Consider the following 15,979-nt stretch of genomic DNA (forward strand, 5'->3'; position numbering starts at 1 on the left):
CCAGCTCTGGCTCCCGGCACAGGAAGGACGTGGAGCCCTTGGAGCAAATCCAGAGGAGGCACCGGGATAATCAGAGGGATGGAGCAGCACTGCCGGCAGGAAAAACCGGGACTTTGGGATTGCTCAGCCCTTCAGGACGGTCCAGCTGTGCCGTTCCAGGAGGAAAAACCGGGAGAGATTATTCCCGAGGGAAGGGGAACGGCTCCCCCTGGCAGGGAGCAGGCTGGGATGGAATACCGGGAATATCCCCTGGGAGGGCGGGCAGGCCCCGGCACAGATTCCCAGAGGGTCCCCAGGATCCCGGGAATTGTCCAAGGCCAGCTCGGAGAACCCCGGGATAGCGGGAGCTGTCCCTGCCCATGGAATGAGAGGAGGAATTAAGACCCAGCTGAAACCGTTCCATGATTTTTTTTTTCCATGGAGCGGCTGAACGCCCACCCAGATGGAAAAGAGGGAAGGAAGGAAGGAGCAGCTCCCATCCCAAATATCCCGTTCCTTCCAGGCATCTCCCTCCTTTTCACGGGAGCAGGGAATTGCTTCCTTGGAGTCCGGATTCCAGACTGGCATTTTCCATCCTTGCCTCCCGCTTTTCCCGTTTTTCCAACCTTGGAGCCGCTTCCAGGCTAAAGCTGGAGGAGGAGGGAGAGGGGGGGATCAGAACAAGCCGGAGCCAATCCAGGAATTCCGTATCTCTCCAGATAAAATCCAAGGCAAGATTCCAGGAGGTCTCTGCCAGGTGGGAGGGAGCTGCTCCAGGTGTTCCGAGCAGCTCCAAGGATTTTTGCTGGATGTCAAGCGAGGATGCAATCCCTGAGTTTTTTCCAGCCTTTTCCATTCCCATTGGGAAAAGGGCGGCTGGGATTCCAGGGAGGAGAAATCCCAGCAGCCCCACAGCAGATCCATGCTTTGGAATTGCTTTGGGACACAAGCGGGGCGCTCTTCCCAAACTCTTTCCCCCTGGAAGCGGGAGGACTGGAGCACAGCTGGAATATTCGGCTGGATAGCAGCTGGAAAAGTGGGAATCCTGGCTCTGGAAGCCTTCCAGCCGAGAAGGAAAAGCTCCTCAGATCCCAGTGGGAACAGGGCCCTGGGGAAAATTCTCACTCCAAGGGATGTTTTCCCTCCTCCTTTGTTATCCGAGGGACTTCTTTTATTATTCTGGAATTTTTCCATGTGTTCGGAGCCTTGGAATTGCTGACGGGGTTGTCCTGGGTGGTCCGGGAGTGGGAACAACCCCTCCTCCAGATGGAGCCCATTTAGGAAAACCGGGAATCCACGGGGACGGGTCCCTCCTCCCAGCGGGATATTCTCCGAGGGATATTTCCGGGATATTCCGGTTCTGGAATAGCAGGGAGGAGGTGAAGGAGAGGACGGTCCAATCCCAGCCCAAATTCCCTGGTTTTCATCCCGGATTTGGGGGAGTTGGAATGCCACCAGGACACCTGGAGAGCGCCCACGCCGATCAGCTCCCGGATTTCTCCAACTGATCCGGCCCATCCCGATCCAGCGGGATTTGGAGCTCGGAGCAGGCGGAGCGAGGGAAAAGCTGCAGCTCCGCAGAATTCCCTCCAATCCCCAAATTTCCTGCTCATTCAGGATGAGCCATCAGGGAATCCGCTGCTCCTGAGGGAATTCCAACTCGCCTCCCTGAGCAGGGATTGCCCAAAGGAAAGGAAAATCGGGAAAACACAAAAACAAAAAAGGAGGATTCCCAAAGGAATCCCACGGGGAATTCCCATGCGGTTTTTATCGGGATTTGTGCGCCTGTTCCTCGTGGGAAGCTGGAGGCAAGAGGGAACATCTTTAGGATATTTGGGAGGGGATTTTTGGGGCATAAATTGGGAATTTCCCTACCCCCTCCGGGCATTCCCACTTTTTAGTTCATCCCGTTTGGCTGCAGGATCGGTTTTCCAGGTGGAATAATTAAGTAATAAATGAATAAATGAATAAATGAATAAATAAATAAATAAATAAAGATTTAAAAAATATATAAAAAAATAAAAAGAAAAATTTTAAAATAAAAAATAAAAATGAAAACGAAAATGAAAATGAAAATAAAAATGAAATTAAAAAATAATAAAATAATAAAAATTAAAAATAAAAATAAAAAAATAAAAATTAAAAATTAAAAATAAAAATAAAAATAAAAATAAAAATTAAAAATAAAATAATAAAAATAAAAATAAAAATAAAAATTAAAAAATATAAAAATAAAAATAAAAATTAAAAATAAAAAATTTTAAAAATAAAAATAATTATAAAATAATTAAAATAAAAACTGGGAGTGCATCCATAGGCAGATACTGCCTGAATAAACATGGAATTTCCACGGGAAGGAAACATTCCAGGGGATCCATGAGGAGTTGATTCCTTCTTCTTTTCCCCCTCCAGCTCCCGCTTTTTTTTCCCATGGAAATCAGGTTTTCCCTGCCCACAGCAGCTGTGAGGGACAGAATTCCCCATTTCCACCGAGAATCAGGATCAGGGGCTCCAAGGTGATCCCTGTATTCCCATGGAAGCGGTTTAAGACCCGGCCTCGCCATCCCAGGGTCGGGATCTGAAGAAGGCGCTGGGATCCAGGCCGGAGGATTTGGGGAATCCCATTTTCCTTTGGCACGCCCGGGACACCCCAGGCATGGATCAAGGCAGGTGTATCCATAGATCCATGGCTTTTTCCAGGAACAGAGCCAGGGAAGCGCTGGGCTCTGGTATCAAACATCCATTTCCCCCCTCTGCTCATCCCACAGAATTCCCTGCCCGTTTTCCCTCCCCCCCCCGTTGGAATTCCCACATCTGTGGCCCGAGCCAGATTTCCAGTCCTCCCCAGTCGGGATTCGCTGCCATTCCCAAATGTCATTCCCGGCCGGAGGGGCTGGGAGGGCGGGGAATGACTCAGCCCTGGCCCAATCCCAGAGTTCCCAACCCTCCCAGCTGGATTGTTCCCTGCTTTCCCCCTCTCCTCCCGCTTTTTTTCTGCCGCTGTCCCAGCCCCGCCGAATCGCTTTTCCCGCTGATGCGCAAAATCCCGGGAAGGAGGCGGCTCTGGAATGCGAAGGGAAAGGCAGGGCTGGAAACATTCCCGAGGCTCGGGAAGCGCCGGGTGTTGCCCGGGCAGGGCGGCAACAACTGGAAGGAAAAGCAGGGTGGGATTCTCCAGAGGGATGAGCAGAGCCCGCCCCGCCTTCCCGGGACAATGAATTCCTTGTTTTCCAAAGGGCTGGCAGCGAGGTGGGATTTCAGCTCATTCCCAAGCCACTTCCCCAGCCTGGGATTCTCGTTCTCCCGATCCTGACCTTCCCAGAATCTTCTCCCCCAAAGGATCCCCTCTGGAATGTGGGATCGCGTTGCGGAACAAATTCCATAAAAAAAAAATAAGGGAATTATCCACGTTGGCACCCCCGGGGAAATCCAGAGCTCCGCAGGTCGGGATGCGGCTGCTCCGGCCCCTCTCTCCATCCCAGGACAGATCCCAACATTCGGGGAGGAGCCGAAAGCTCAAATATTCCTTAAAAAAAAAAATTTGGCAGGAGAATGAAAACATTGAGCTCATTCCCGGCGGGAGCCGATCCCAGCAATGCCCGGCTCTTCCGTCCTATCCCAGAAATCTTCCTCCTTGGAGAAGAGGAGGGGAATCCTGAGGGGAAAACCGTCCCTTTCCCTTTCTGCCGATTGTGGCAGGGAGGTGAGAAAACCGGGATATTCCCACTGGAATTGTTACCGCTGGATCAAAAGGCTATCCCAGCTCGCTTCCTTTCCCCATTGGATGCCGACTCTGGGAATATTTTTCCAGCCGGGAATAATGTGGGATTCTCAGTTCTGTATTTCCCCCCCTCCCCAGTTTTCCCTCATTCCTTTGCAAATTCAGAAGGAATTCCTGCGATTCCGTTACTTTTGGGATGTGCTTCCATAGGGAATCAGATGCTTTGGCTTGGGAGCAATTCCAGAGGTGGGGAAGTGGGATTTGCTCATGTATCCATCTTTTTTTTGCAGGGAGCCGCTCCAGGGTTTTTCCAGGGAGCTCGGGATGTGTGGGAAGCGCTGCCAGAACTTTATTCCCATCAAATCCAGCTGAAAGCAGGGAATTACCCTCAGGGAGCATTATCCCACAGAAACCCCATCCCATATCCCAGCACAAACACCAATCCCAGGGGAGACAAAGAGAAGTGGGAGCCCATTCCCACTTTTGGATGGATTCGCTTCCCAAGGCCCAGGGTTCGGCTGGAATTCCCACTTAAAGTAGGAAAAGCTGGGCCAGGCTTCATTCCTGACACCCTGGATCCGGGAAATGGATTGGAATAACCATTCCCTGGGTTTAGCTCGCATCCCATGGGATTCAGGCCTTGGACGCTGCTACTTTCCCTCTTGGCCTGTGGGATGAGGCAGATCCCAGTGCCAGGAATTCCTGGGCATTCCCTGCCCTGCAGAGCCAGGCCCTGCTCTGATCCAATTCCCAAATCCGTAAAAATCCCAGGATCTCTCTTTTCCATCTCCCAGTGTGTTCAGCTGAACCGGATTTAAATGGGAAGGGAATTCCTGTTGGCACCTGGGCCAGAAGAAGGAAGTTTTTCCCTGGAACGGCTGATCCTTTGGGTTTTGCCTTGAAGATCCCAAGTTTCCAACCCCCTTGGATGTGGAGAAATCCTTGGAAAACTGCCCCACCCCTGCCCTCGGAGCCCCCAAGGCAACTAAAGTTAAGAAAGGCTGTTGGCACATTCCAAAGTTGGAATTTTGGAGGAAAAAACCTGGGATGGGACGGATGTGGCTCCTGGGACAGCTGTTCCAGGCTGGCTCCTTCCCTTCCAGACCCTCGGGAGAATCCAGCAACAAAGAATTGGACCCAAACCCTTTAAGGTGCTTCCTGAAATCCCGAGCTGGGATCCCCGTTCCGGAGCCCACTGGGATGGGGGAGCCTGGCATTCCCATGGGAGAACCCCTGTGGCAGGAGCGGAAGTGTCCCACCTCCTTCTGGGATGGCAGAATTCCCAAAGAATTCCCATTTCACCCTCTTCAAGCCCAGGCAGGTTTGACCTCGGTTCCCGCAGTTTGTGTGGAGCGGATGGATTGAAAATCCATGGAAAACAGGAGGGAAGAAAAGCCCTGTGCTGTTCCCAGCACCAATTCCATGCTTTGGACTGGGAAAAGCACCAAAATCCCCATTTGTTTTTTTTTTTTCATGGAAAAGATTCCCAGTGCTGAGCAAAGAAGCCTGGTGGGATTTCCTGGGCAATTCCAAGCTACTTCTCCTTTTCCTTGTTGCTCCAAGTTTTCTTCCCTTCGGTTTTGTCCGGTTTAACTCTTTTCCCCCTCCTATTTATCCAAGGAAATGGGGCTGCTCGGGAATTCAATGGGAGGAAGGCAGGAGCTGCTGGCTCCGCATCCGGGGGCTGCCGAGGGGATCCGGAGGCGCTTCCCTAATTTTTAATGGGATTGAGGAAGAATCTCCTAGCGGCTCCACTGGAAAACCGATGGAGGGCTTGGAGAAACGGGATCCCAAAAGCTGGAGCTGGGGCAAACCGACCGTTAGTGAATGGGGAAGTTTGGGAAAGGGGGAAAACAAAAGCAGCTCTGCAATTCCCGGGAAAAGTCAAGCAAGGACTTCATTCCTTGCTCGGGCTCCGAGCAAATCCCACAGCAGGGCTGGGATCCCAGGTTTTCCTGGGATGGGATGGCCTTTGCTCCGTGCTGGTGATTTATGTGGGAATCAATCCCTGCTCCCAACCCTGGGATATTTGGAGTTGCTGAGCTGGGAGCGAGCTGGGAAGTTGGGAAGCGGGCTGGGATTCAATCCCAAAAGTGCTCCCGATCCCTCTGGTGTTGGGATGGAGCTCAGTGGCCCAGGGAAATGTCCCCAGATCTTCCCGGAATTCCCAAATCCCAGACTGGATTCCAGCCAGAGGTCACCGCCACCAGGGCAGGACCCTTCGGATCCGCTCCATGGAGCTGGATTAACAGAATTTAGGGATCAAATCCATGCCTTATGCCCGGTTTTAAAGCCCATCCCAAGGTTTTGTTGGAGCTGCCTGGGGAAGCCGGGGCGTTGTGCCACGGCCGAGGCCAGAGCTCCCGGCCCACGGCGGAGCGGGACACGGATCCCGGCGGGATCGGTCCGGAAAACTCGGCGCTCCCAGTACAATGCCCAATTTCCTGCTGGGAGGGATTCGGCAGGGCAGGAAAACATTGGCACTTTTCCAGAGGCTCCCAGCCCTGCTTCCCTGCTCCCGGCTGCCTTCGGAGCAGGGAGCATCGATCCCACGGTTTTTGCTGGAAGCGCGCCGCCGTCAATCCTCACCTCGGATCCCGAGCTCCTCGTAACCTCGGGGATGGGAGCTCCGTAAAGAAAACTCGGGATCCTCGGGAATGTGGGCAATAAAGATAAGGGCCGGGAAGGCCGGGCAGAGTTTTCCGGCTGGAGAACGTGTCCCGAGGCCGCGCTTTTCCCTCCTTATCGCGGCTCCGCAGGAGCCGGCCGCCGCTGCCAAGGGATGTGCCGGAGCTGGGATTGCCTCGGCTGGAATTTCCCTGCCTCAGCAAGGAGAAAAAGGGAATGCAGAGTGAAAATTCCCGGGGCTGCTGGGCAGGGAATGACAGCCGGAGGGAAATCTTCCTTGGATTCCGCAGCCAGCTCCAAGGTTTTGGGGTTGTTTTTTTCACCCTGAAAACAGGGAAGAGAATGCTTCCTTAGAGGTTTGAAAGGAGTTTTCCCTCTTTTCCAGCATTATTTATTGGTGTTTCCATAGGATCCTCCATGCCACGGCTGTGGGAAGCCAAGGCTGGATTTGCCTACGGACAGGGAATGGATGGAGCGAAGGGAAATCTGGGAAAATGGAAACAAAAAACCATGGATCGGGACCCATTCTCCTGAGATGGGATTTCAAGGGTTAATTAGGGCCACATTCCCGTGCTGGAACGGAATCAGGGATTGTGCTGTAGGTGCTGGAATTCCAAGGCTTGTGCCTTTCCCGGGAGCTCGCCGGGTTATCTGTGGCTGCTTCCGGAGCTCCCCATGGAATTTGGTGAAGGCCAGCAGGGAAATGGGAAGAGCCTTGCGGATAAGCATCTGGATCCTGCCATTGTTATCCCGGGAGGAGCGGCGGGAGAAAGGCGGGGAGGAACCAGGGACGCTCCGAGCGGGGCTGATGTTTCCAAAGGGATGAAATCCTTGGATTCTCGTCCCTCCCAGCCACCTGCAGGCCTGATCCCAGCTGGAGGCAGCTTTCCACTGACCTCACTGGGAAAACATCCCCTCCTCCCTGGTTTTGCAGGGAATGAGAGGCTGGATACGCAGGATTGAAGGAAAAATCCACCGAGACCATTCCTAAAGGCTGAGCCCGTTCCCAAATCCTCCTGGGATTTTCTGAGGGCTCCAAGTGAAATCCAAGCTGGATACCCTCGGGAGGTCTGGGGGTCCAATCCCGCTTTTTCCCAAGGAAAGCGCTGTGCCAAGGCCAAGCTTCCCATTAATTCCTGAATCCGATGGATCCGATTCCCATGAATTCCACTGGAACTGATTCATTTCCCCGGTTCAACAGCTCAGGTTTAGTGTGGTTTTCCCAAAAAATTCCCTGGAAAAGCTGGAAAAGCCTTATCAGGCAGCTACGGGGATACCCCGAGAGGGCGGCCAGAGCTGGATAGAGTTATCCCTAGGGAAGTGGGAAGGATGAACTGGAAGTGGGGCGGCTTGGAAAAATAACAGGAATGTCATTCCCACCCTGCAAAGAAACAGAGGGAAAGGAGATGGGAAGGGATTTGATCCCAAACAAATGGGATTGGGTGGTTTATGGCCGGCACTGCCGCAGCACCCACGGCTCCTCTTCCTGCCGTGGTATCCAGGATATGGGAATTCCCAGCAGCCAAGCCAGGATTGCTCCCTTTGAATGCCACCTTGGCAGGGTTGGAACCAGGCACCGTCTCCCGGATTTTTAACAGGAGGAGATGGAAAAGCGGCATGGCCTGGCTCAGCCGACGATTTCAGGAATGCGCAGCGCTGGCACCGCCTTTCCTTGGAGCTTTTCCCTGCCCCATTTCCCAATCTTTATTTCCAAATCCGTAGCATTCCAGCCTGATCTCCTATGGAATTCAGGCTGTAAATTCCCCCGGCAGTTCTGGCTCTGAGCGGGAATGCTGGTGTTGAATCGCTCCCACCTGGATTTCAAAAGCCATTCCCAAAAGGTGGAATCCATTCCCAAAAAGGAATCCACCCTATCCCGGCGTGATCTGTCCGGGATCAAACAGCCACAGCTCCAGGGATGAGGAGTGAGTGGTTTCTTTTGGTGAGATCCATTTTTCCCCCCTGGAATTGCTTTCCAGGCAATTCCAGCTGTTTCCTGGGACAGCAGCTGCTTGTTCTTCCCACTTTTGTGGGATTTTAGGGATTGTCCTTCCCGCTTCGTTCCCTCCTCCTCAGAAAGTCTCGGTGTCAAACTGGGGAGCCCCAACCCCCCGTGGGAACGGCCTGGAATGTAGCCGGAGCCACTGGGAAAATCCCAAGTTGTGGTCCCAGCCCTGTTGCCATGGCAAGGAGCTCTTGGATTCCATCAGCGCAGTGGGATGGGGTCATTCCCGCTTTTCCTGCTCGCTCCAGCCGAGATCCCAGCAAGAACAGGGCTCCTCACCACGAGCCCCGCATCCTCATCCTGCTTTTCCGTGGGGAAACTGTTCCAACCTCTGCTGCCGGGCACGGCGGGATCCGGAGGTCATTCCCTGCCTGGAGTGCCCCGGGACGGCCGGAGCAGCGCCTTGGGAAAAGGGGATGGGAGGGAGCAGCCTCTCTCCATCAAGAGCAGACTCCAGCTCCTGCCAGCATTTCACTGGGAACAGCTTGAAAGGACTGGAAAAAATCCAGGGAACACGGATCCCCAGGAGGGATCTGCCTGCTCCGTCAGGGCGCGGGCGATCCGCCGTCATTCCCGCCTGGATGCGGGAATTTGGGATTACTCAGGGGTGAGGTGACGAATCCGTGAGTGTCCCAGATGGGAAGGCCTGAGATGGGAGACGGCAGCACGGGAACTCCCGATCACAGCTCTCCAGCTGGGATGAGCTTCCGTTTTCCAGAGCCTGGGTGAGGAGGGGTTATCCAGGATCTGGATCCAGGATCCAGGGGTTATCCTGGATCACGTGGAGCTGCCGGGCTTGGAGTGAGCAGCCCCCTGTGGAAGGAGCAAGGTGTGGAGATCCTCTCGGAATTCTCCTCCCAGCAAAATAACCGACGCGGCTTTTCCACTTTTCTTGGGAATGTTGAGAAGAAGGGAGCGGTGCCAAGGCATCCTCCCGTGCTCCATTCCCAACTGCTCCATGCCAGGGGTAGCTCCGGAACCTTGTCCTTGGAATTCCGGAATTCTGAGCTTCCGCTTCCTTCCCACGCATCCCCGTTTTCCAGAGGGACAAAACTCCCACCTGATCCTGGCGGCTCAGCCCGCAGTGACCCTGTCCCAGCTCCGGGAAAAGGCAGGAAAGCTCAGATATTGGCATTCCGGTTGGGAATTCTGGGCCCATAAATGGCTCCCTGCTCCTATCCCAGCTCCAGGTGTGTGTCCTGCATTCCCAACTTCTTGCTCTGGAGAGGAAAGTGTTTGCGGAGTCACACAGACCTGCTTCTGAACTTTCCCACAGCCTGTTCTCTTGGGAAGCTGGAAATGTGCATCCGCAGCATCTCCTGGATGAGCTTGGATCCTTGGGCCCGGATCCATGGACCTAAAAATGGCGTTTAAGGATTTTGGGATCATTTTTTCTTTCCTTTTGGCTTCTTTCCCTTGTCTCTCCCATGTTTTTCCCTGACACTTTCAGGCTCCAGCCTGTTTCCCTGTTTTTATTTTCCCTAAGGATGGGGTTCCGTGTCCGCACATGCCTGGGAGTAGGCAGGGATTAAAACCACAGATATTTTGGGATGTTCTTCCGGCTCCCAATGCAAGCCTGGGCTTGGCAACCCCACTGCAGCCATCCCGCTGCTCCCAGATTTCTGGGATAACCTGGAGCCAACTCTCCAGCTGCCGGAAAACCTCCTGACTCCAGGGATCCCTCTGAGGCAAACAAAGGGATCCATAAAATCCCCAGCCTTTGGAATGCTGGTGGGTACCCAGAATCTGCTGGTGTGATTCCCCTAGGGAAAAATAAAGGAATTTTAGATGGAATTAGCTGCCACATTGCATCCAGCTCCCAGGGTTTTGCTTGTTATAATTCCCTCTGGAATGTGTTTTCCCGGAGGAGAAGGTCCTGGAGGCTGGATCCATCCCTTTAGGTGCTGGAATTTGCCTTGCCTGTGGCTATCCCAGAAAATTCCTCCTCACTTGGAGCCTTCTCCGTGCTTGCAGCAACATTTTCCTATTTCCCTGCAGCCCCGGTTTATAAGGGATAATGAATCCAGACGGGAAAAATCGGAGAGGGACGTTCCCAGATTTGGAACTGCAGCTCCATCCGAAGGGACACTTTTCCTTTATCCACCCTGGCATTCCTCCAGCCCTGGAATTCCTGGCGATCATTAAATGTCCCGGAGTAAAAGCAGATGCTTGAACAAAGAGCTCATGGCCCGACCCAAAGTCATTCCCGCTGCTTTTCCAGAGGTTATCCGGCCATTCCCGGCCCCGCTGCTCCCTCCCTGGGAATATGAATTATTTTAATCCCAGTTGGGAAAATATTCCTTTTAAAGGTGGGTGGTTGGACTGAGAACATTCTGGAGATGGATTTTTTTGTGTTTGAAGGTTCCAAAAGCCATTCCTGAAATTAATTGGGATAATTATTGGGATCGTTATTAGGGATCAGCACAAAGCTGTGTAATTAGCAGCAGGAAAACTCAGAAACTCCTTCTCCTCCTCCTCCTCCAGAGATCCCTAATCTGCTCTTTTATCCGAAGGTTGGCATGACCCCGAGCTCCACGTGGGCATCCGAGCCTCATTCCGCAGTTTTGAGCTTTTCTTGGAATTCCAGGCAGGTTTTCATTTCCGACAGCTCCGTGTTTGGTCATGGTTAATATCTGGGTGCGTGATCAATCCCGATGGAGCCGAGCTGGGATGTGGACACGGCTGGAGAAAGGCGCAGCTCTGCCCATTCCCACTTCCCAGGAGATCCCAGCACCTCCCCACCGTTCCCAACAATGTTTCCCTTTGTTTCCTTTCCCTTTTTACGCTGGAATTAATGAATTGTTTCCCTTCCAAAGGGGACGAGGGCAAGGAGTGCTTGAGGGAACAGCAAAACTCTGGGAAGAGTCCAAAAATAACCAATTTGGGAACTTCCAGCACGGAGCCTCCCTCCCTGCTCCTTTTCCGTGCCTAACGACCGTGCGGGCAACGAACGGTGATGGATCCAAAGGGATTAATTGGGATTTTAATGAGCTCGGACATCTGGCTTGGGATGAGTTCCCCACGTTCCATTGGCTTTGCGGGCATGGGGATGGATCTTGGCATAGACCTTCTCCAAGCAGGAGAGCTGAAAGGAGAAAAGATGGGATAAGGGATGAAGGCAGATGGGAATTTCTTCATGGAATGGGGTCTTAGCTTTGGAATTGCTCCGGGAAGTTTGGACTTCCCATCCCTGGAGCAGTCCTTGGAACGGCATGAAAGCAGATGGGAATTTCTTCATGGAAAGGGTTGTCATCATTGGAATTTCTCAGGGAGGTTTGACATCCATGAAGATGTCCTGGAATGAGAGATGAAGGAGATGGGAATTTCTTCATGGAATGGGGGGTTAGCATTGGAATTTCCCAGGGAGGTTTGGATGCCCATTCCTGGAGGTGTCAAGGAATAAGACATGAAAGAGATGGGAATTTTTTCATGGGATGGTTTGTTAAGGATTGGAACAGCACAGAAAGGTTTGGAATTCCCACCCATGGAAGTGTCCAAGGAATACCTGGATGAGGCACTCCTGGGCTGGGTGACAGGTTGGACTCGACGGTTCCAGAGTCTTTTCCAACCTCAGTAATTCCATGGGATTCTGTGGGACTAAAAGCCGACCTCCCGAGCTGCAGCTGGGGCCGAGCTTCCCCAGCACGGCCCGGGATGACTCACCCTGAAATTCCCCAAAATATTTTGCCAGGTGTTTGTTTCTCCAGGCAGCTGCTCCTTCCACGTTCAATCATCCCCGTGCCAAGATTCCGCACTCAAACCGGGACTTTAAAAAGGGCATTTTCTCATCCCTGCAGGAGCACCTGGAGGCAGGAATGCTCTCCCTGAAAACACTTGGGGGTTTGGGACGCAGATATAAACTGACATTCCCGTTTCTCCCCCAAATAATTTGGATTCGCAAACCGCGGTGAGCGCTCAGCACTAAGGAAAAATAAACACTGGGGGGAAAATGTTATTGCTGGGAGGAGAGATATTTGCGTTAAAAAACAAAATACTGGGATCGTTCCGGTGGCTAAAAGTCAAGAGGCTGCCGCAGGAGGACGAGAAGTTTGGGATCTTGAGAGGGAATGCTGCTCTCTGGGGAGCAACGGAAAAACACTCCTGTTCCAACAGCCAGCTGTTGGAAAAATAGCACTTCATCCGATGTATTCAGATTTATTTTCCTTATCATTTCCCCTGGTGAACAGCTGGGATCAGCTGGAATTTGTCCGGAATCACCTCCATGAAATCAGCAGCTCTTTTAATCGGTGTCTTGGAACAACAGGAGCGTAAATCTGGCAAGAATTCCCTCTTCTCTTGCCATTAGGAATAACTTTGGGGGCTGTTTTGCTGGATTCCTTCTGGCTGGGAGCAAGGTGCTAATCTGAATTCATTCCTCGGGATCCTCTGCATTCCCTACGGATTTCTGGTGGAATATTGAGCTGGAAGGGACCCTGTGGAGAAGAGGGGGGAAAAAAACCGGGATCTTCCCCCCGCCTCCTTTTGCTAATGGAATATTTGTTTTATATTGAACTGTAACTAAACAGGAGGCAGCTCCTTTCCAAGCGGGAAAAGCATTAACATCCTGTCTTTTAGCCGGAGACTAAACATTACCCACCTGTTTCCCAGATCCCGGATGGAAAACGGGATCTTTAGGATGTTCCAGCCTCAACTATTTCAAACTCAACTATACAAAAAATCAATTCAAAACCATTTCAGTTTGGGCTTGACCGGCTGTGTTAAGGAGTTAAAAATACATGGATCAGACCTTCAATATCCTTGGAATGTGATGGGAAATCCTTTGCTTCCAGAGGCAACTTCCCGGGTTTGATGCCCAGGGTTTAGCAGGGGTTAAAATATTTGGGAGAAGAAGGGGAAGAAGTTCGCCAAGAGCTTAAAAATGTGCGATAAACAAACGAACGAGCTGTGCCGAGGATTTATTTCGTGCCAGAAGGAAAACATCATAGATGAATCCCGGAATTTGGATTCCCATCGCCCTAACACATCACTTGTCAGGAGCGTGGGGTCAGCATTGCAGGGAATTAACTCCAAAGCAGCCGCGCTCCCTCTTCCCCTGGAGCTGTGGGAATGCATCCCGCCGCTGGCGCCGCCTCGCAGGAATGAGCTCCCAGGAAAAATGAGACGGAGAGTCCAGAATTCACAGCCCAGAGCCAAAATCCTGGGAGCCTTCGTGCCCAGGGTGGTGCTGAGCTGGCTCCAAGCTCGTTCCGGAGAAACCTTCGCAAAAGCGGGGTCTTGGCTTTGGTGGAGCCCTTCAAGGGACTCCTGGGTGTTTCCCCACATCAGGAACACGGAGCTGGCATCCGAAGTGTGGGCTCCATAATAACCCCAGGAACATGGAGGGCTGAAAAGGGCTTTTCGTTGATTTGTTCCCTATTTTTGGTTTAATTCTAGTTCATTTAATTTATTTATCACCTCGGTCCATAACAGCCATCAGTTTTCCAGGTTTTCCTGAGCCCCAAGTGTTCAGCCCGGAGAAGAGAAGCTTTGGGGTGCCCCAAATGTGGCACTTCGGGCCAGGACCTGAAGGAGATACACATGGAAAGAGATTATTTCCATGGTCTTGGAATGATGGGACAAGAGGGATTGGTTTCCTGCTGCCAGAGGGCAGGGACAGACGGGATATTGGAAAGGAATTATTCCCTGGGAGGGTGCCCATAGAGGCTGTGGCTGCCCCTGGATCCCTGGAAGTGCCCAAGGCCAGGCTGGAGTCCCCTGGGACACCGGAAGGTGTCCCGTGGCAGGGGGTGGAGGGACTGGATCATCTTTAAGGTCCCTTCCAACACAAACCATTCCATGATCTTGGAATTTGATGGTTGGACTTGATGATCTTAAAGGCCTTCTCCTATTCCCTCTTGGTTTGCTCTGGTATCCGGGTTTTCCCCCCCAGAACCTTAGTGGGAATTCAACTTTGCTGGTTTTTAGGATTCTAAAATCTTGTTTTTCATACAAAACACACAGGGACTTCCCTCAATTCCTGTGGTTTTCGAGTGACATCAGGATCTTGGAAGCGTTCTGCCGGGATACACGGAACTCCTGCTCCTTGAGACTGAGCGTGACGGGGAGAATCCGTGGGATGTTTGATTTGTAGCACGATCCCATGCCAAAATTTCTTAGGGAGAACAAGAGATAAGCAGTGCTCGGTGCTGACACACGGAGCAAGGCCTGCTCTGTGCTTCCCATCAGGATTTTCTCTGGAATTTGCGTGTTTAGCCCACGCTGACAGCCCTGTCCCTGCTTCGGGGATGATCCGGAGGTTTACTTGGCTCCTGAGGAAAGGCTTTTAGGAGCTCTCTCTGCAGTGCCGTGGTTGATACCCAGGGATGGATTCCTCTGGATTAAAGGGATGAGCAGGGCCACCGACCGCCAGGGCTGCTCTTTCCGAAGTCTGCAGCATCCTCTGGTGGAGCCGTACGGAAGGGATATCCATCCATGGAAAACACACCAGGATGTTTCCCTGGGGGGCTCTAAAATGTCCCCTCAGCTTTGCTGGGAAGAGCCAAAATCACCAAGGCCCGCTGTGCTCCAGGGGGAAGGAACCTGGGATCTGGGGACATTCCCAACCCTTGCTTTGCTGGAGATGTCCTGGCTGACCTCAAACACAAACACCTGACGGATCAGGAGCAGAACCTGACTGGCAGAGCTGATTCCCAGTTTTTCCCCCTTTTCCTGGTTTTAGTCACCAAGATCAATCAAAGCCCCAGGTATTCCTCCACTCTCAACCAAGGGGAAGTGCTCAGATAAAATCTGAGTTCCCAGGCTCTGATTCTTCCCTGGATTTTGTTGTTTTGGCTTAACAGGTTGTTTTATTTCGCCATCCCAGCGCCTGGAATGCTTCACCCACCGTGGGACACCCGGGATTGGCATTTCCCACAGCTGCCTCCCACGTTTCATCCCTTCTGCTGAAGTTCCGAAATTGAGGATTGGGAAAGAGCAGCTATGATGCTCTTCCTTCTTCCTCCCCACAGGAGAGACATGGAGAATTCCATGGGCTCTAGGGAGCCCCTGAAGTGCATTCGAGCACCCGGAACATTTGGAGAATCAGGTGGATCTCCTGAGAAACAAAACTGGTGGCAAAGAGCAGAGTGAAAAGCAGCCTTGGGAAAATCCCTCCTGGGACGGACACACGGACACAGCCCAGCAGATTCCCAGAAATTCCCTCCATCCTCGTGGAATCCAGAGCGAATTGGCCGGGAGCTGCCCAGCTCCTCTGGGTGAGAGCTGCCGAGTTTCGCGATAAAGAAAAAGCAAACACGGATCCCTCGTGCGAATATGCGGGAATATTATCCTGACATTTTCCACACGCCTCGTTCGTACTGCCGCTCATTCTTCCCGCTCCGAGAGCTGTGTCTGGACAATAGAAACATTCCCTGGCTACAAACGAAATAATCAGGATTGAAAACGTGGCTAACGCAGATGTCTGCCTTTCACGATTTTTTGGTTTGTTTTTTTTTTTATGGAGGAACTTATTTTACATTTCCTCAGGGAATTACAGTCATCCAACATTTTTACAAGCTGTTAAAATGTGAAGATTAAAACATGCATTTAAGTGAGGGGGAAAAAATAATGCTTCAAAGGAGGAATTAATCTCGGAAAAAAAGATTGGAAGTGCTCGGCAGCCCACTTTTAAATGATTTTATGCGATA

The sequence above is a fragment of the Parus major genome, chromosome 3, assembly GCF_001522545.3.
Source record: "Parus major isolate Abel chromosome 3, Parus_major1.1, whole genome shotgun sequence".
In the NCBI taxonomy this organism is placed as follows: domain Eukaryota; kingdom Metazoa; phylum Chordata; class Aves; order Passeriformes; family Paridae; genus Parus; species Parus major.